This window comes from Gorilla gorilla, chromosome 3, assembly GCF_029281585.2.
Source record: "Gorilla gorilla gorilla isolate KB3781 chromosome 3, NHGRI_mGorGor1-v2.1_pri, whole genome shotgun sequence".
Lineage (NCBI taxonomy): Eukaryota > Metazoa > Chordata > Mammalia > Primates > Hominidae > Gorilla > Gorilla gorilla.
This window is the reverse complement of record NC_073227.2, coordinates 67,357,024-67,377,165: the sequence shown is the minus strand read 5'-3', so window position 1 is coordinate 67,377,165 and position 20,142 is coordinate 67,357,024. Positions and strand designations below refer to the sequence as shown.

Here is a 20,142-nt window from a genome sequence, read left to right as displayed (position 1 = left end):
TATAAAAGTGGGTGATTTTCTTTAGGTCACAAAGTGTCAACAAAAATTAATAACATTTAAGTAACACTTCTTAATATTGTATTTTTGCCTGTGTTGATTCATTAGATCTCATATCTTGTATTTGAAATATAAACCTTTTTATGTGCAATTTTTGTAGTTCTTCCTTAATTAAAACTAGTAAAGTCTACAAAACAGGAATAAGTAAGTGTTCTCATTTTAGAAATATGGCCCTGTTACATGAAGTTTTGGGGGGCCATTGTTTTGAATGAAGCTCCTAAACTAGGAACCAGCTGAACAGACCAAACTAGAATGGAGTAACTAATGCTAGGTGCCGTGAAATCAAACTGAATTCAGAAATTTGCCAGTTTTCCAAAAGCCGGAGACTCATAGCAACCAATCAGAAGGTGCCTCCAGTTTATCCAAACCAGCATGAAAGAATGTCCCTCTACTTTAACCTTATAAGGAAAGCAGCTTTGAAAAGATGAATCTGTTTCTTGTTTTCTATTTCTGCTTTGTTCAGCCCTTTTTTATTTGTAAAGCCAAAATCTTATGCTCAACTCATTGGAACACTCATTCTCTTTTATAAAATGAGATAGTGCTGGATTCTAGAATTTCAAATAAAATCCAATTAGATCTTTAATCAAAATTTGTGGTAATTTTGTCTTTTGGCAACCCCATATACACATAACTGTTCATGTTTTCTGTTAAAAAAATAAAAAGTCAATCATCTTATTAGAATTTTACCCAAAGAGTATTCTTTAGGTGGCGGTATTTTCTGTACAGGTGATCTAAAGCATTGTGTTTTCCTTTTCTCCGATTACCTGCTGAATATAATTGAAAAGAAATGCAGCTTAGAAGAAAGCAATAAAAAGTGGCAAAAATACATGTGTTACTTTTCATAGAATGCAATGTTTTATAAGTGTACTGTTATCTGGCAATGCCATTAAATATATTTCAAAATCCTGGCTAGTACCTCATAATAAGAGAATCTGTTTTTATGATTACAACAAAAATATTGTATAACAGATGCCTTTCTCTGTTTCTAGAGGAACAGATCTTTATAAGAAAGATGCTATTTCGATAATTACTGTTTGGAATTTAAATAATTTAAATATCTATTCTGTCCCTATTTTATAGCCCAATTGTCTACATACGAATACTTCGAACATGAATTTAAACTTAATACAAAATGCTCCCAGACATAAGAAAATATGATATTGATGGAAAAAAAAACTCTTTTTTTTTTTTTTTTGGTATTTCACTCCCTTTGAATATTGACTAATTTAAGCACAAATGCAAAAAAATACAGAAATATTTTTTAAAATTACAAAAAATAAACAAGTAGGGAAAAAATAAGAGATGAGTAGAAGTTAAAGATAAAAGATGGGATTAATGCAGACAGTTCATAGAAACTGTCTGGAGATTGCAGATCACACTAGGGTAGATAAGAGTTAAATAAAATGGTGAAATGAAGTGGTTACTACGAGGTTGAAAAGGAGATGTTCTTTAAGCATCTGTAGAGACAGTATGAGGTGAGCTGAATCTCTTGTTTTTGCTTGCTAAAAGATGGCAGAGAACATTTGATATTTTTCATGGACATTTTGGTCAATAGTATATCTTCACAGTATTACTTCAGGAAAATGCTAATTTTCCTGCTCTTTGCCATAATATGATCTGAAGAAATATTGATTTGTCTTGAAATTCCATAAGACATCACAAAATTTACTACAGTAACATTGGGCAGACTATATATGATAATCAGGAATTGGCACATATTTTAAATGAAAACTTGAAGGTAAGAGATTTTAAAATCCATACAAATTTATAGACCTGTCATCTCAGTAAATTTTCTGATGGTTCATTTCTCTGGAGCATATCAACATAGTCTGTTCATGGTGAAAAACAAGTTTCTATAGCTCACATGACCTGCCAGAAAAAACAAATTAGCATAGTGCCTGTAGTCGGCCTTTTTGGATTTTGGCGATACTACATCTGAGTGTGTTACTCTGACCAATCTACAGAGTCACCAATAAGGCTTAAAGTTTCAAATGGAGACAGATCAAAAGAAGGTCTGCAGCATGTTCAGGATGTAGTAAAAAACCACTCTTCAACTTGGCCCTTATGATCCAGCTGATCTAATGAGAACTGAAATGTCTGTGGAAAATACAGATGCTCTCTGCAGTCTCTGGCAAGGACAAATAGATTCACAGCACTAACTTCGTGATGTTGGAGAAAATCTATGCCTTCATTTTCATAAAACAATTCTTTAAGTAAAGGATTTTAGTTTGAGTTTGTATCAAATTTCTCAAGCCATAAGGTTTTCCCTTTGCCCATGGACCAGCATATAGGTTGGGAAGCACACTCAATTCTTACTCTCAATTCTCCACCGGTTTTTACTTTCTACCAGGCTCTCACTGGCATTCCCTACACTAGACATAGTTTTCCACCTGGGAAAATATATGTGGAGAATTACCTAACCATACTTCTGCCTCTAATTTCCAGGATTTTCCTGTCACAAGAGTGGCTTAACTTTCCCTTCGGCTTGACTAAACTTCAGCTTCTTCCTGATTCCAGGCTTTTGACTTCTTTTTCTCATAGAGTATTTATTTCAGAAAACTTTTCATTATAATTTTTTTTGTTCCTTTGAGATGTAAATATTTTAAAAAGCCTCTTCCAGCTGTTAAAACCCAGGATTGTCTTCTCAAAGACTTGGGGAGCTATCCTTTAAACATGTAAACACCAAGGAAGATAATGCTCCTATATCCCAATTTCTGTGGAGGAATGGAAGCCTAATTTGGAGTAGGCACCTTGCTCCAAGTTGTAAATCTTCTTCATGTCATAAAGATATGAGAAGTTTAGTTTTTCTTTTTACAAATTTAATTAGCAAACACAGATGGCCTACAATCTCCGCATGCCAGCTCATAAAATCTCTCTAACACTTTGTTTCAGCAGAGTTGAGTTCAGATTGAGTTTTGGCCTCTCTGTTGGTTATGGGCTGAATTGTAGTCTCCTCAAATTCATATGATAAAACCCTGACCTCCCAGAACCAAAGAATATGACTGTATTTGGAGATAAGGTCTTCAAAAATAATTAGGTTAAAATAAGGCCATTTTTGTGAGTCCTAACAAAATCTCACTATTGTCCTTACAAAGAGAGGACATTTGGATAGAAAAAGAGACACGTGGGGAGCAGGAAAAACTGAAGACACGAGAAAGCAGCCACCTGCAAGCCAGGGAGAGACGCGTCAGAAAAAGTAAAACAAACCAACACCTTTATCTTGGATTTCTAGCCTCCAGACTGAGAAAATAAATGCCTGTTCTTTAAGCCACCTCGTCTGTGATATCTTGGCATGGCAGCCCTAGCAAATTAACACACTCCCTCATTATAATGGCCTTGAATAGGGTCTGCCCTGCCTGTTTCACTTGGATAAAATTTTTACTTTGACACCTGCTAGATTTCTTGCTGGATCACCTCTTGCTTTAACTAGGATCACAACTTCAAGCTAACAAAAGGATGGTTTTTGTCCATTTTTTTTTCTACTTCAGGCTTCATTTAATTTTCAGATTTGTGGTTTTACACCCATCCTCCCACTCCAAATTGAGAACACCTTCTTTTGTAATCTGGAGCAAGAATAGTCATACCCCAGGCATTGTGGGACCCTCATGGTGAGTCTGACAATACCTGCTCTCTGCCCTTCCATCCTCTCTCCCCTGTTTTTCAAGCAACAGCGAAACACGGGTCCACTGTTGCCTGTGCTACCCAGTCATCTACCCAGGCACAATACGGCAGTGTTTGATTTACATGATGGGGACAAGAAGAGGGCAATCGAGCAAGATATAGGAAGCCAGGAGATGAGAATCCATCCCAAGAAGAAGAGAGATAGTGGAAGCATATTCTTCATTTTCTTATTGCAGTTACTTCAAAGCAGAAATGAAGATACAATCAAGAATTTTAAAACAGCAACCACAGAGCATCAAGTCCCAACAATTAGGGAATCTGAGTTTATGGCCCCATTAATAAAGGAGTTAAAAAGAACTTATTTAGGCAGATAGTGAGGGTACAGTCGTCCTTGGTAAAGCTTTTCTTTTAATAAAAAGCATCCCCCAAACTATTTCTTTTCTAACAGAAAGCAGCCTGAAAAGCAAAGCTGCAAGTATAGATAAACAAGCTGGAAGCTTGCATAGGGGAATGGCAGCAGCTATACTAAAAGCCAGGTACGCCCAATATGGTGACTCCCCTGCCCTTCTCTTGGTTGCCTCCTGTGCAGGTGTCATGGGGCCAGCCAGGTAAACAACCCCATTTACCAAATAAAAGATTAAGGTGGGATGGCCAGTTTCTTCATGGACTTTGTAAATGGCACACCTAGTCAAACCAATCCCTTGGGCCTTATGTAAATCAGACACCTTCTCCTCAAGCCTCCTTATATTACCTGCTGCTTCCAGCCATGAGTGGAGATTCCATTCCAAGCCCTCCTCCCTCTGCATGGGGGAGCTGTTCTCTTCTTTCCCACCTATTAAACTTTTCACTCCTTAACCCACTCCAAGTGTGTGTGTCCATGTAGTTAATTTTCTCACCGCCAAATGATGAATCTCAGGTATTTCCCCACACAACAAAGCCACTTCACTGTGTGATTACACCAGTCACAATGCTTTATCCTATTCTTCAATACTGACTTAGAGAGCATGGATTACTCTCTCTGATTTATGCTTAAGACAGTTGCTAAACCAAGAGTATCAGTTAATAATCTTACGTATTTCTAGAAAGATCATGGCCCAGCAGATGCTATGGTGTGCACCTGTAGTCCTAGCTATTTGAGAGGTGGAAGGATGCCTTCAACCCAGGAGTTCTAGACTGCAGTGAACTATGATAGTGTCTGTGAATATCCACTGCACTCCAGGATGAGCAACATAGTAAGACATCATCTCTAAAAAAAATTATTATTTTTAAAATGAAAGACCATGTCCCATATACATGCAGTAGAAGTAGTCGTAGTGGTTATATTTTAGTAAAGTTTGAAAAGACTGTTGACAGGATTTTCTGGTAGATCAGATGGGGACCTGGGAGAAACAGAGAGTTCAAGAATATTTCTAAGGTCTTTGGTTAAAGTAGCTAGACAAAAAGAAGTTAGTAGTATTGAGAATTGGGATGGTTATGGAAAAAGCAAGTTTGGATAAAAAGTAAAAATCAAGAGATTTGTTTTGAACATTTTAAGACTGAGGTGTGTAAAAACTCAAGAGATGTTTTTGGATGTATGGACAATGAGGAAAGATGTGAATTAGGGAGTTGGGTATATACATTTGGAGTTCAGGAAAGATGGCTCAATTGAAAATATAAATATCTGTGACCTCAACATGTAGATTGCGTTTACATGTTTATAATTGATTGAGATCACCAAGAAAGTGCATGTTCAGAGGGAAAAGAACTTATCCAAAGAACAAAACAAAACAAAAAAAACTCAGAGTATAAAATAAAGATTTCAGGGAGATGAAGAGATAAATAAAGAGCTGGAGCATAAAGCCACTAGGTCAAAGAAAAAGCAGAAAAGTACACACCCTAAAAAACAAATTAGAAAAGTTTTTTAAGCAAAAATGAGTGAGCAAATCTTGCTGTTTGGTTGATTAAAATCAGGATTAGAAATAACTGCCAGATTAACAAAATGCAAACACTGGTAATTTTGACAGGACAATTTTGAGGGGAGGTTAAACTTTATTAGAATAGAATGAGATAAAAATGTTGACAATGATGCATATAAAGCATTTTTCTGTCCTGGGAAGGAACAAAATGGAAAGGCACCTATATGTGACTACAAAAGCAATAATTCTTTTATCTCAAAATAAGAAAAATGATATGTGTTTATGCCATTGGGAATTTGAGGAGGAGAACACTGGGATGCAAGAGAAAGAGAAGAATTTCTGGAAGTGGAAGGAGAGGGTGTCTAGTTAGAGGGGATGATCTTTATTAGAAGCACGAAAATTGCTGTAGTAACAAAAGAGAAGATGGTGCATATAAGATACAGTAGATGAACACAGGTAAAGTTAGGTGGTAGAAATGTTGTTCTTTCTTTTAGTTCAGCACTGTTTAGGAGTATTGAAGACAGGCGCAAAAGCATGAATTTAAGCAGATTTAGTTTGCTGAGAAAATATGAAGAGGCAAGAGAGGAATAAAGGAGCTGAGGACTTAGGTAAGGGCAAAATTATAGGAAAGACCTATAGCATTTAAGTGAGTAAGAATAGAAGGAAGCGCCACTGCACTCCAACCTGGGCGACAGAGTGAGACTCCATCTCAAAAAAATAAAACAAAAAACAAAAAACAAAAAACAAAAAAGAATAGAAGCCCTGAAAGATAGAGAAGAGTAGGATCAACAGACTGTAGGTCCTGATGAGACTGAGTTTGTGTAATCAAGATATCTGGGTGAGGAAATGAACCAAAAATCAAAAACAAAAACAAAAATAGTTGGAAGTAACAAGTGAGATAATTGAAATTTCTAATTTTGCTTCTTTGGACACTAACATCTACGTTAAAATTTTGGATTTTTTTCAGAAATACTCTGATTTAATAAGTATATTCAAATATTTTATTACACAGTATAATCATTGAAAAGTACATACATAGTTGTTATATAATAAACGCTTGAACTATTCTCCCAAAATGTTATGTGTGTGTGTGTTTGTGTGTGTGTGTATCAGATCAGATAATAACCATGTTAAGCTTTTGGATCACATGGCTTCTGTTACCGATGCTGCTGTTCAGTGTTGACAATGTAGCAGGAAAAAACAGCCATAAATAGTAAGTAAATGAATGACAATAGCTGTTTCAATAAAACCTTATTTGTAAAAAAGCAAGAGATGGAAAAGTCTTGGCCCAAGGGTTTTTCACTTGTGACTGTCTTTACTTCTCAGGAAATTGTTAAAGTAAAATAAAATAATGTAAGTTGAATAGCTTAGCATGCTACATTTTTATGTTTGAAAACTGATCTTATCCCTCCCTTCCTTCCTTCCTTGTGTGTGTCCTTCCTACTCCTTTCTTTATTTTTTCTATTCTACATTTCTTCTTATTCTTCCATGTCTGAAAATTTAATATATATGAAGGTGCATTTAGTTCAACGTATCTGTTTTGCTACTCTTAGCATATTTTAAAAACTCATTATATCAGTCTTCATCTCTTCGCATCAAATAATGACACAGATTTATTTTGACAATATCATTTATTATCAATTTTATTGCTTAATAAATAAAAGGCAAATTTGTAGTAATAATTACATTTTTACTCTGGAAATATTTTGAGGGTATTTTGATCCCACCCATCTCAAATGAGAGACATGTAAAGAATAAAAAGTAAAATGTTTTCAAAAGTGCATTTTCAAAGAAAAAATGTATTAAGTACTGAACAACATGCTGGAAATATACATAATATGATAGTAATTATTTTTATTTTGGAAAGTCTCTCTAAAATATAGGAGGTCCTATGGTATCTAAGGTAAAAGAAAATCATAGTTAAAAAGTCCATACAAAAATATATTCAGTTGTGAAAATGAAAAATGCAGCTCTATTTGTGCTAATATAGATGTATTTAGAAAAATCTTAAATGAAAAAAACAGTACAGAGCAAGCATATAGAGTATTGCAATTTGTAAATATATAAGGCCAGGCATGGTGGCTCATGCCTGTAATCCCAGCACTTTGGGAGTCCAGGTCAGGAGGATTATTTGAGGCCAAGAGTTCAACACTAGCTGGGACAACATATGAAGATTCAGTCTCGATGAAATATTTAAAAATTAGCTGCACATAGTGGCACATACCTGTACTTCCAGCTACTTGGGAGGCTGAGGCAGGAGGATCTCTTGAGTCCAGAAGTTTGTGATCACAGTGAGTTGTGATTGTGCCACTGCACTCAGCCCAGGAGACAGTGTTACTCTCTGTCCCTAAATAAATATATCTATATATATGTATATATGTATATATGTTTACCTAAATATACACATATGTACAATCTTTCATATAGACATAACTGCAAATATAGATATATGTATAATTGTGTCAATGTACAGACTGTCCCTGCTGAGATCTACAATAAATTGGCCATGGCAGCCACTGCCTCTAAAAAGACAGGTCTTAAGTGTGTGTAGATAAAGGACAGCAGAAATTTTTTTTACTGTTTTTTTGTTTGTTTGGTTTTTTTTTGAAATCTTAAAGCTTGGTGTCTGGGGGAGACATCACATGTCGGCAGGTTCCCTGATGCCACCCGAGCCGTAAAACCAACAAGTTTTTATTAGTGATTTTCAAAAGGGGAGGGAGTGTACGAATAGGGTGTTAACTTCTTTGCATTTTTAACATCTTAGATGTTTTGCTATTGCCTTTTACAAAAGAAGGCATTCAAAGATATTTTAATATTTGTCTAAGTAGTTAATTAATTGAAGAGTTCATGTTATTGATTTTATGTTACCATTACAACCAACTCATTGAAAGGTAATTTACTCACACAAAAGTAGTAAAACATAAGTCATATGATGCTTTTACGAATTGATGCCCGCATAATTAGGTACAAATAAGAAGCAATCCCCGTATGAAGCTTGTTAATCGTGGCAGAGCTACATGATGATGTAACAAGGTTACTGGTTGTTATATGTTTCTGATGTTCAACAAAGAACTACTTTTTAATGAACTATAAAAGGAACTATTTCATAAAAATAAATTAGTAGTTAATTTTAGGCATAATACCAATATGGACGTCACAACGGCTTTTTATGGGTGTCACTTTTGTTATTTATAAGCAATCCACTAAAAGAAAAAGAATAGAGAGAAATAAGTTTGGCCACTCATTATTAGAATTTAATTTTCTTTGAAAAGAATATGTTTCTGTACTAAATATTAACAGTCATTTTAGAAATTTTATAAATGGTAGTATATATTATAACAGAGCTGAGGGGTTTGAGGAACTTTTTAAATTATATTTTATTAAACTTAGTTTATAAAATTAATGAAATACATATTCAATATATGTAGAGAAGGTAAAATCAATGAGAATTGCTAAAAGAGCTCGCTATCTCATAGAAGTTTTTTCATTAGCTTTACTTATAATTTATATGTAATATAAATAAAATGCACAAAATAGTAATTTTAGCCCAAGACTTACTAAAATAATTCATATGTCACAAATATCTTGGAGTATGCTAGCTGTATTTTCTTCCATGACAGTTTTCTATCTTTTGAGATTATATTTAAGTGATATTTATTGTCACATTGGTTATTTTATTGCATTATAAATTTAATATAAATATATTCTGCAAAATTTAGAAAATATTCAGTTGGTTCTTAAAAAGTCAATTTAAAAAAACAAACCATGTTTTGGTTAAAATTAATGAAATATATATTTCTATTCAGTGCATTTATATGAACGTTCACATGCAGTCATAAAGAACTGTTGCAACTTTCTGCAGTCTAGGACATCATCATGTTGACATTCATAAAATATACATTTATTCCTCTAAATTTATTGAATTCATGCCTAGAGAATGGTCTAAAAACTGGACAATGTCATTCTCAATATCTTGGAATTTTTAAATTTTTCATAGTTTTACGGTAAAGTACTAGACATATAATGAGGTACTAAATTGAAAAAAATACGTTTTGAATCTAAAGATAATATTTATTCATCTTTTATTTTGGAGAAATTAATCAGTGTATTAAACTTTAACTTACTGACCTCATAACCAGACTAAAATTCTAAGTCAATTTTTTATCATAAATAGGACATTTTCAGAAAAAAAACTACTTAAATTCTGCCTTGATATTATTACTATATTTCAAAAATTTACTTTAGATATCAATTTGCCTTTATTCAAGAACTCTCAGTTTAGGACATATATGAAATCAAATTATGACTGTTTTACTATTTTTATTACCATATGTGTCCCATTCTGTTTGCTATTCTCAGAAAAATAACACAAGGCTATTATCCCTACTTCTCATCTCTGAGTTCCCCATACATTTCAAAATAATATGGACATTGCAGGCCCCAGTGTGTGATGCTCCCCTTCCTGTGCCCATGTGCTCTCATTGTTCAATTCCCACCTATGAGTGAGAACATGTGGTGTTTGGTTTTTTCTCCTTGCGATAGTTTGCTGAGCATGATGGTTTCCAGCTTCATCCATGTCCCTACAAAGGACATGAACTCATCATTTTTTACTGTGGGGTGGGGAGAGGGGGGAGGGATAGCATTAGGAGATATAGCTAATGTTAAATGACGAACTAATGGGTGCAGCACACTAACATGGCACATGTATACATATGTAACAAACCTGCAAGTTATGCACATGTACCCTAAAAAAGTATAATTAAAAAAATAAAAAATAATAATATGGACATTGCATTATTTATTGGTAAATTGGCTTTCCATGTTGCTAAGTTTATAATCAGTATTTTCTACCTTTTCCCCCTTATTTATTTATACCAATATTGCATATTATCATTGTCTAAGACATCCAAGGTCATTTACTGCTAGCTTCATTTCTCTCAGGCTTACGAGCCTCCTTACAAGCTCACACATTTTATTGAGCCTTTTCTCACATTATCACTCTAATCCAGATCTTCTTTTTATTTCCCAGTATTGCCAATTAGTTCAGTATCTTTCCACTCTGTGATTGTGCTATAGCAATAGACATATGACCTGGCTCCATCTGCTAAGAAAAAAATATATTACTTTTGTTCAGTTCTGAATGTAGTAGCTTGGAAAGTATCAAACAAAACAACAAACAAAAGTAGCCTTGGGAGAATATGTCTTCTAGTAGAATAATTTTCTGTTCATTTTTAATATGTGTAAATCTCAGTGTAAAATTTGATTTTCATATTTCTAGTAACACATAAAGATAATTTAATACATAATTTTGATATATGGTATCAGCTGGAGTCTAGAACTCTGACCTATTGACCAAGCAGTCTAATTACTCTATGGGAGGTATTGACCTAGTCCTAAAAACTCAATTTTAATTCAAAGGGAGATCTAATGAGGAATGCAGTAGAGGCTTTGCAACACTTTCAATTGCACATGTGGTTTAGCTTTTTAAATAGAAATTCCTATGGCCCATTTCTCAAAAATCAATGACAAAATCTATAATAAATTTGAAGTGTGGCACACACACAAAATGCTCATTAAGACCTAAGTATAACTTCACAATAGAAAAACTGTGCTATACTACCTCAGCTGAAAGTGAAATCTCAGCACAGCAAAAACACAGTGACAAACCAAAACTGCCTACATTTTTCTACTGATGGGAATAAAGAAAAAAATATCTTTATGCACAACAAGTTCCTTACCTCTTCGACTATTTTATTTCAACAAATATTTACAAATGACATATTATATGCGTGACAGTATGATAGTTGTTCGATGTTGATGTTGAAGGACTGAACAGAGCCCTTGATAAGAAGCTAATTATGTAAAATATAAATTTGCTCTCATATAGAAATTTATATTGCTTATTCAAAATTGGCATACAGTGTATAATAAGTGATGTCTATTTCTCTATTAGTCTGTAAGCTCCATGATGAGCTGAAGCTCTTTTGCTTACTCTTCATCCCCATAGTCTGGCTTAATTCTCATCAGATGTCAAGGTTTTATAAACATTTGTTGAATAAGTGGATGACCCAATGCTTGCAATACAGGGCTGAATAAGATAAATATTCTAATAATATGCTAATCAAAGAACTAGTATTAATATCCAGTGACGAAATGAGGAAAATCACACGTGAGAATGGCTTTAAAAAACAGGTAGAATTGAGGCAGATTGACATGTGTAGAAGTATTGAAGAAGAAATATTCAAAATATGACAAAAAATTGGGCACACAACTGAGGAGGCAAATTTTGGTACCGAAGTGCTATTTGCTTTATGGATATGTACATCATCTGTGTACAGCTTTTAATATCTGGGTCAAGGGAGAATGACTGACTTCTGAGCCTCTTTCTCCTAAGCTTTTTATTGTTTCCACATATAAATCTAATACATTCACTTGTGTTTGTTTGGGGGTGGGAGAGGGTGTATGTTGAATGAGAGTACTTTTCTGGAAATTGATATCATATGGGAACAAGGAATATGGATATGAAATTTGCTGTGATTCTGTAATGTAGGCAAGCTTACAATCTTTATTTCCAAGATGGAAATAATTTCTGTTGATATTGTATAGGTGGAATAATCTCAAGGGAAAAATATAACAACTGAGAAAGAGTAGAAGTATCTGGGAGTTAATAGGAAATGTTGCTAGCACAATGTCACTGTCAATGTGCACTATGGAAGAATGTGGCCTAGAAACAAAGGATGAACATGAGACAGCCAGGGAACAAAGCGCATGCAGTAATAAGTGACAAATATCAAAAGCGTTCTTTTAATAAACTTTAGTTTTAGAACATTTTAGGTTCACAACAAAATTGATTGGAAGGTACAGTGGCTTCTCATATACTCCCTACCTGTACACATACATAGACTCCCCCATTATCAACACCTCACACAAAAGCAATACATTTGTTACAATTGATGAGTCTACACTGACACGTTCTTATCACCCAAAGTTCATAATTGACATGAAGGAACACACTGGTGTAATGGAACCTAGGTTTGGCTGCTTGCTGTTTGAAAACCAAACTCAAGGGACAAGAGTGAAGAGGAAAAGCAAGTTTATACAGGAGCCAGGCACTCAAGAGGATGGTGAACAAGTATCACCAAGACCATCTCAAGTCAGAAGAAATTTCAGCTTCTTTTTATATTGGAGGTAGGGTGAAGAGGCAGGGGTTGGGATGAAGAGGTGACCAACAAACACAAACATTAAGAGTACTAACAAGAGTTGTAGAAGGTTGGGAACATTTTGACTGTGGTCGGGTCAAAATTTCCCTATAAATTTTTTCTTTTATTAATTTTTAATTATTAAGGGTACATAGTAGAATTATTAGATGTGTCCCTATTTGTTAGTTTGAGCTCCTTATATATTTTAGTTATTAAACCCTTGTCAAATAGGGAATTTGCAAGTATTTTCTTCCTTTCTGTGGGTTGTATCTTCACTTTATGTATTGTTTCATTTGGTGTGGCAAAGCTTTTTGACTTGATGTGATTCCACTTGTCCATTTTCTGCTTTGGTTTCCTGTGCTTTTGGAGTATTACTCAAGAAATTGTTGCCCAAAACAACGTACTGGCAAGTTTTCCTGATGTTTTCTCTTAGGGAGTAGCTTTAGGTCTTCAATTTAAGTCTTTAACCCATTTTGATTTGATTTTAGAATATGTTGAGAGATAAGGGTCTAATTTTACTCTTTTGCATATGGATATTCAACTTTCCCAGCACAATTTTTTTTTGGAGAGACTCTTCTTTCCCCAGTATATGTTCTTGCCACCTGTGCTGAACCTACTGTAGATGTATGGATTTATTTCTGGGTTCTCTATTTTTTCCATTAGTCTATATGCCTGTTTTTATGCCAGAACCATGCTGTTTTGATTACAATAGCTCTGTAGTATAATTTGAACTCTGGTAATGTGATTTCTCAAGTTTTGTTCTTTTGCTCAACATGGCTTTGGCTATCTTGGGTCTTTAGTGGTTCCTTACATATTTTAGGTTTACTTTCTTCATTTCTGTGAAGAATGTCATTGGTATTTTGATAAGAATTGTATTAAATCTGTAAATTGCTTTTCGTAGCATGGGCATTTTAACAATATTGATTATTCTAACTCATGAACATGAAATATCTTCCCATTTTATTATGTCTTCTTTAGTTTCTTGCATAAGTGTTTTTGTTTCATAGTTCACATTGTAGAGATTTTTCTCTTCTTTGGTTAAGATTAATCCTAGGTATTTTATTTTACTTGTTGCTATTGTAAATGGGATTATGTTCTTGATTTTTTTTCGAATTGTTCACTGTTTGCATATAGAGATGTTACTGATTTTTGTATTTTGACTTTATATTCTGCAATTTTACTGAGTTTCTTTATGAGTTTTACTAGTTTTTGTATGTGTGGAGTCTTTTGGTTTTTCCAAATAATATTATATCATCTGAAAACAAGGATGATTTGGCTTCTCCCTTTTAAGTTTGGATGCTATTTATTTCTTTATCTTGTGCAATTACAAGGGCTAGCACATCCAGTACTGTGTTGAGGAACAATGATGAAAGTGGACAGACTTGTTGAGTTTCACATCTTAGAAGAAAGGCTTTCAGTTTTTTCAAATTAAGTATGATATTAGTTGTGTGCCTATTATACTTGTCTTTTATTATGTTGAGATATGTTCCTCCTACATCCAGTTTTTTGAGGGTGTTTATTAGGATGAGTTGTTAAATTTTATTGTTTTAAGTATCAATTAAAATGATATATAATTTTTGCCTATCATTGTGTTGATAATGCTGTATCATATAGATTGATTTGCATATATTAAACCATTCTTGAATTACTGGGATGGATTCCACTTGGTCATGATGAATGATGTCTTTAATGTATTGTTAAATTCAATTTGCTAGTATTTTGTTGAGAATTTGTGCATTGATATTCATCAGGGATATTGACCTAGAGTTTTTTAATTTTTTTTTTCTGATTTAGGTATCAGGGTACTATTGGCCTCATAGAAAGATTTTGGAAGTATTTTCTCCTTCTGCATTTTTCAGAAAAGTGTGAGTAGGATTGGTATTATTTTTTTTAAATGTTTAGCAATATTCATTAGTGAAACCAATGCATCTCAGGTCTTCTTTGTTGGGAGACACACATATATATATATATTTATGGCTTTGATCTCATTACTTATTACTGGTCTATTTAGGTTTTGAATTTGTTCTAGGTTTAATCTTGGTAGGTTTTATTTGTCTAGTAATTTAGTCATTTCTTCTAGCTTTTCCTATTTATTGGTGTATAGTTGCTTATTGTAGTCTCTGCGATAGTTAATATTGAGTGTCAACTTGATTGGATTGAAGGATTGAAGGATACAAAGTATAGATCCTGGGTGTGTCTGTGAGGGTGCTGCCAAAGGAGATTAACATTTAAGTCAATGGGCTGGGAAAGACAGACCCATACTTAATCTGGGTGGGCACAATCTAATCAGCTGCCAGCATGTCTAGAATATAAGCAGGCAGAAAAATGTGGAAAGAGGAACTGGCCTAGCCTCCCAATCTACATCTTTCTCCCATGCTGGGTGCTTCCTGCTCTCAAAATTGGACTCAAAGTTCTTCAGTTTTGGAACTCAGACTGGCTCTCCTTGCTCCTCAGCCTGCAGATGGTCTATTGTGGGACCTTGTGATTGTTTGAGTTAAAGCTTAATAAACTCACCTGTATATAAGTGTGTACATATGTATATGTGTATATATATATATATAAGTTATATACATATATAAGTTACATATGTATATATATAAGTTATATACATATATAAGTTATATATGTATATATATATATAAAAGTTATATATGTGTATATATATAAGTTATATATGTGTATATATATGTAAGTTATATATGTATTTATATGTGTAAATGGAATATATGTATTAGTTCTGTTCTTCTAAGAGAACCCTGCCTAATACAATCTCTAATGATCCTTTGAATTTCTGTGGTATCAGTTGTAATGTATCCTTTTTTATCTCTGACTTTATTTATTTTAATCTTCTGTTTATTATTAGCTAGTCTCACTAAATGTTGGTTGATTTTGTTTATCTTTTTGGAAAGTCAACTTTTTATTTCATTTTTGTTTTGTTATTTTGGGGGGATTAATACATTTATTTCTGCTCTTATCATTGTTGTTTCTTTTCTTCTAATTTGGAGTTTGATTTGTTTTGCTTTTCTAGTTATTTAGGATGCATCATTAGTTTGTTTATTTAAATTTTTCCTCATATATATATATAGAGAGAGAGAGATAGAGAGAGAGAGAGAGAGGGAGCACTTATTGCTAGAAATTTTTCTCTTAGTACTGCTTTTGGTGTGTCACGTAGGGTTTGATATGCTGTATTTGCATTTTCATTTGATTCCAGGATTTTAAAAATATTCTTGTGAATTTCTTCATTGACCTCACTGGCCATTGAGAAACATATTGGTTAATTTCCATGTGTTTCTGTTATTTCCAAAGTTCCTCACATTGTGCATTTCTAATTTTATCCTATTTTAGTCAGAAAAGATGCTTGATATGATTTTAATTTTTTGAATGTTTTCAGACATGTTTTGTGATCCAATATAGGGTCTATCTCTGAGAATGTTCCATCTACTGAAGAGAAGGCTGTGTATTACAGCCACTGGAAGAAATGTGCTGTAAATATCCATTAGGTCCATTTGTCTATGGTGCACATTATTCCTATGTTTCTTTGTTGATTTTCTGTCTGGATGATCTATTTAATGCTGTAAGTGGGGAGTTGAAATATCCAGCTATTATTTTATTAGGGTCTATCTCTCTCTTTAATATTTGCTTTTCTATCTGGGTGCTCCAGTGTTGGGTGCATATATATTTACAATTTTTATATTCTCTTCCTGAATTGACCTCTTTATCATTATATAATGATCTTCTTTGTCTCTTTTTATAGTTTAATCTTGAAATCTATTTTATCAGATATAAATGTGGCTATTCCTGCTCTATTTTATTTCCATTTTCATAAAATATATTTTTTCATCCTATTTTATTAAATAAAGATGTATATCTTTATATGGAAATCATGCTTTTTTACAGGCAATAAATCATTGTGTCTTGTTTTCATTTTTTAAATCCATTCAGACATTCTGTTTTTTGGAGAGTTTAGTGCATTTATATTCAGTGTTATTATTGAAAGTAAAGACTAACTACTGGTATTTTGTTATTTATTTTCTGGTTGTTCTACAGTCTTCTCTTCCTTTTTTTCTCCTTTCTATTTTCTATTTTGTTAAGAGGATTTTCTCTGCTGCTATGTTTTAATTTCCTGCTTTTCATTTTTTGTTCATGTGTTGTAGGTTTTTTTAGTTTGAAATTACCATGAATTTTTATAATAACATCTTATACTTATTGTTTTAAGCTGATTACAACTTAACACTGATTGCAAAAACTAACAAGCAAAGAGAAAACTAATAAAACACTCTGCACTTTAAATACATCTCCTTAACTTTTTGTTGTTTCTATTAATGTTATACTGTTTATTTCTTGAGAAGTTGTTATAGTTATTATTTTTGGTAGATTTGTCTTTTAGTCTTTCTACTAAAGATACAGGTATCTTACATACCACAATTGATTGCACTGTTATAATATTTTGTCTGTGTATTTATTATTACCAGTGGAACCAGTGAGGTTTTTTGATTTGTTTGTTTGTTTGTTTGTTTGTTTTGAGATGAAGTATCATTCTGTTGCCCTGGCTGGAGTGCAGTGGCAAGATCTTGGCTCATTGCAACCTCTTCCTCCTGGGTTCAAGTGATTCTCCTGCCCCAGGCTCCCAAGTAGCTGGGATTACAGGTGTTCGCCACCATACCCAGCTAATTTTTGTATTTTTAATGGAGACGGTGTTTCACCATGTTGGCCTGGCTGGTCTTGAACTCCTGACCTCAGGTGATCCACTGCCTCGGCCTCCCAAAGTGCTGGGATTACAAGTTTGAGCCACTGTGCCTGGCTTACCAGTCAGTTTTATACCTTCAGATGATTTCTTGCTCACTAATGTCCTTTTCTTTCAGATTGAGGAACTCTCTTTAGCATTTCCTATAGAACAAGTCTGGTGCTGATGAATTCCCTCAGCATTTGTTTGTCTAAGAAAGTGTTTATTTTTTTTTTTACGATTAAATATATTTTCACTATATATACTATTAAAGTTTAGAAGTTGTTTTTGTTTGTTTGTTTGTTTTTTCCTTCGGCACTTTAAATATTTCATGCCACTCTCTCCTGACCTGTAAGGTTTCTACTGAAAAGTCAGCTCTCAGATGTATTGGAGCTGATTTGCATGTTATTTGTTTCTTTTCTCTTACTGCTTCCGGATCCTTTTTTTCTTTCCTTTTCTTTACTTTCTTTTTTTTTTTTTATCCTTGACCTTTAGGAGTTTAATTATTAAAGGTCTTAAGATACTCCTCTTTTGGCTAAGTCTTGGTGTCCTATAACTCTCTCATACTTAGATACTGTTGTCTTTCTAGGTTTGGAAAATTCTCTATAGTTATCACTTTGAATAAACTTCCTGCTGCTATTTTTCTCACATCTCCAGTAAGGCCGAGAACACTTACATTTGCCTTTTGGGGGCTATTTTTTAAATCTTGTATGCACGCTTTATTCTTTTTTAAGATTTTTGTTTGTCTTCTCTGACTATGTATTTTCAAATAGCCTATCTCCAAACTCACTAATTCTGTCTTCTGCTTGATCAGTTCTTCTATCGAGGGACTCTGATTGATGCATTATTCATTATGTCAACTAAATTTTTCAGCTTCAAAATTTTTCCTTGATTATTTTTAACTATTTCAATCTTTTTGTGAAATGTATCTGATAGGATTCTGAATTTCTTCTCTATGTTATCTTAAATTTGTTTGAGTTTCCTCAAAATGGCTATTTTGAATTCTCTTTCTGAAATGTTACATATCTCTGTTTCTCTAGGACTGGTCGCTGGTACCATATTTAGCTTGTTTGGTGAGGTCATGTTTTTTTAAATGATCTTGATGCTGATATATGTTTATCAATGTCCAGGCCTTGAAGAGTTAGGAATTTATTGTAGTATTTACAAGGTGGGCTTGTTAGTTTCTGTCTTTCTTGGGAAGACTTTCCAAGTATTCAATGAGAATTGAATGTTGTGATCTAAGTGTTTGCTCACTGCAGCCATATCTGCATTAGGTGGTATCCCAAGCATAATAATGCTATGATTTTTGCAGAATTATAGAGCTATCACCTTGATGGCCTTGGGTAAGATCTGGGAGAAGTACCTAAATTATCAGGCAGAGACTCTTGTTCTTTTGTGTTTCTTACCCCCAAATAAACAGAAACTCTTCTTTTTAAGTTGTCTGGAACTGGTGGGAAAGTGACACAAGCAGCTTTGTGTCATCCATGACTGGGGCTGCACTGGGTCAGATCCAAAGCCAGCACAACACTGGCTCTTGCCCAAAGCCCATGGTGACCACTACTTTGTTACTGCTGCTGTTTCCTCAAGGATCAAGGACCCTACAATCATCAGGTGAAGAATCAATACAGGGTTATGGACTTTCCTTAATAGCCAAGGCGAGTCCAGAGATGCCATCTGGGATCCAGGGCCTGGAATTAGAAACCTTAGGAATGTACTTTGTGCTCTGTTCTATTGTTGCTGAGCTGGCACCCAGGCTGCAAAAGAAAGTTCTTCTCAGTCTTCTCTCTTTTTTGGTCAAGCAGATGGAGTCTTTCATGATAGCCTCTTTTTCCCTGAGTCCATGTTGTGTACTACCTGGCTGTCACCAGCATTCACTCAAGATCCAAGTGCTCTTCAGTCAGCTTGTGGTGAATGCTGCTAGCCCTAGTTCTTGCCATTGAGGGCAGAAGGCTCCCTCCTGGCCCAGGGCAGGTCCAAAAATACCGTCTAAGAGCCATTGTCTGGAATCGAGCCCCTGGAGCCTGTTTGGTGCTCTACTTCACTATGGTCTAGGTGGTACCCAAGCTGCAAGACAGAGCTTCCTTTACCCTTCCCTCTCCTTTCTTCAAGCAGAAGGAATCTCTCCTCATGGCCACCACAACTGAGAATGTGCTGGGTCACACCTGAAGCCACTGTGGCACTGGGTCTCACCCAAACCCCATGGCAAGTACTGATATTTATTCAAGGCCTAAGAGATCTTTAGTCAGAAGGCAATGAATCCTACCAGGACTAGGTATTTTCCTTCAAGACAATGGGTTACCTTCTGGCCCAGGGTGTGTCTAGAAATGTCCTTGGGGAGCTAGTACCATAAATGAGGGCCTCATGACTCTGTCTGGTTCCCTATTCTACTGTGGCTGAGCTGATAGTCAAGATAGCAGAGAAAGTCTTCTTTCTTCTCCCCTATACCTTCCCCAAGTGGAAGAGAGGAGCTGCTCCTAGAGCTGTGAGCTGTGCTGCCTGTGGTTGGGGAAGGAGTGATGCAATTACTCCCTCGGCCACCCCAGCTGGTATCTTGCTAAGTCATGTGCATGCTAAGTTCACTGGCTCTGAGCCCAGCACAGAACCAGGACCTGCCGAATAATTGAAGTTCTTGTGGCCTAGACTACCT

The 20,142-nt window shown here is 34.6% G+C and overlaps 1 long non-coding RNA gene across 1 annotated transcript in view; it reads left to right on the top strand.

Annotated features, from left to right (window-relative positions):
• Positions 1-14,581: 14,581 nt before the first annotated feature.
• The window catches only part of LOC134758247 (uncharacterized), a 33,726-nt gene continuing 28,165 nt past the window's right edge, over positions 14,582-20,142 (top strand). Inside the window, exon 1 of the long non-coding RNA XR_010133228.1 lies at positions 14,582-14,637. This is a non-coding gene — a long non-coding RNA (uncharacterized lncRNA). The remainder of the gene's footprint in view (positions 14,638-20,142) is intronic.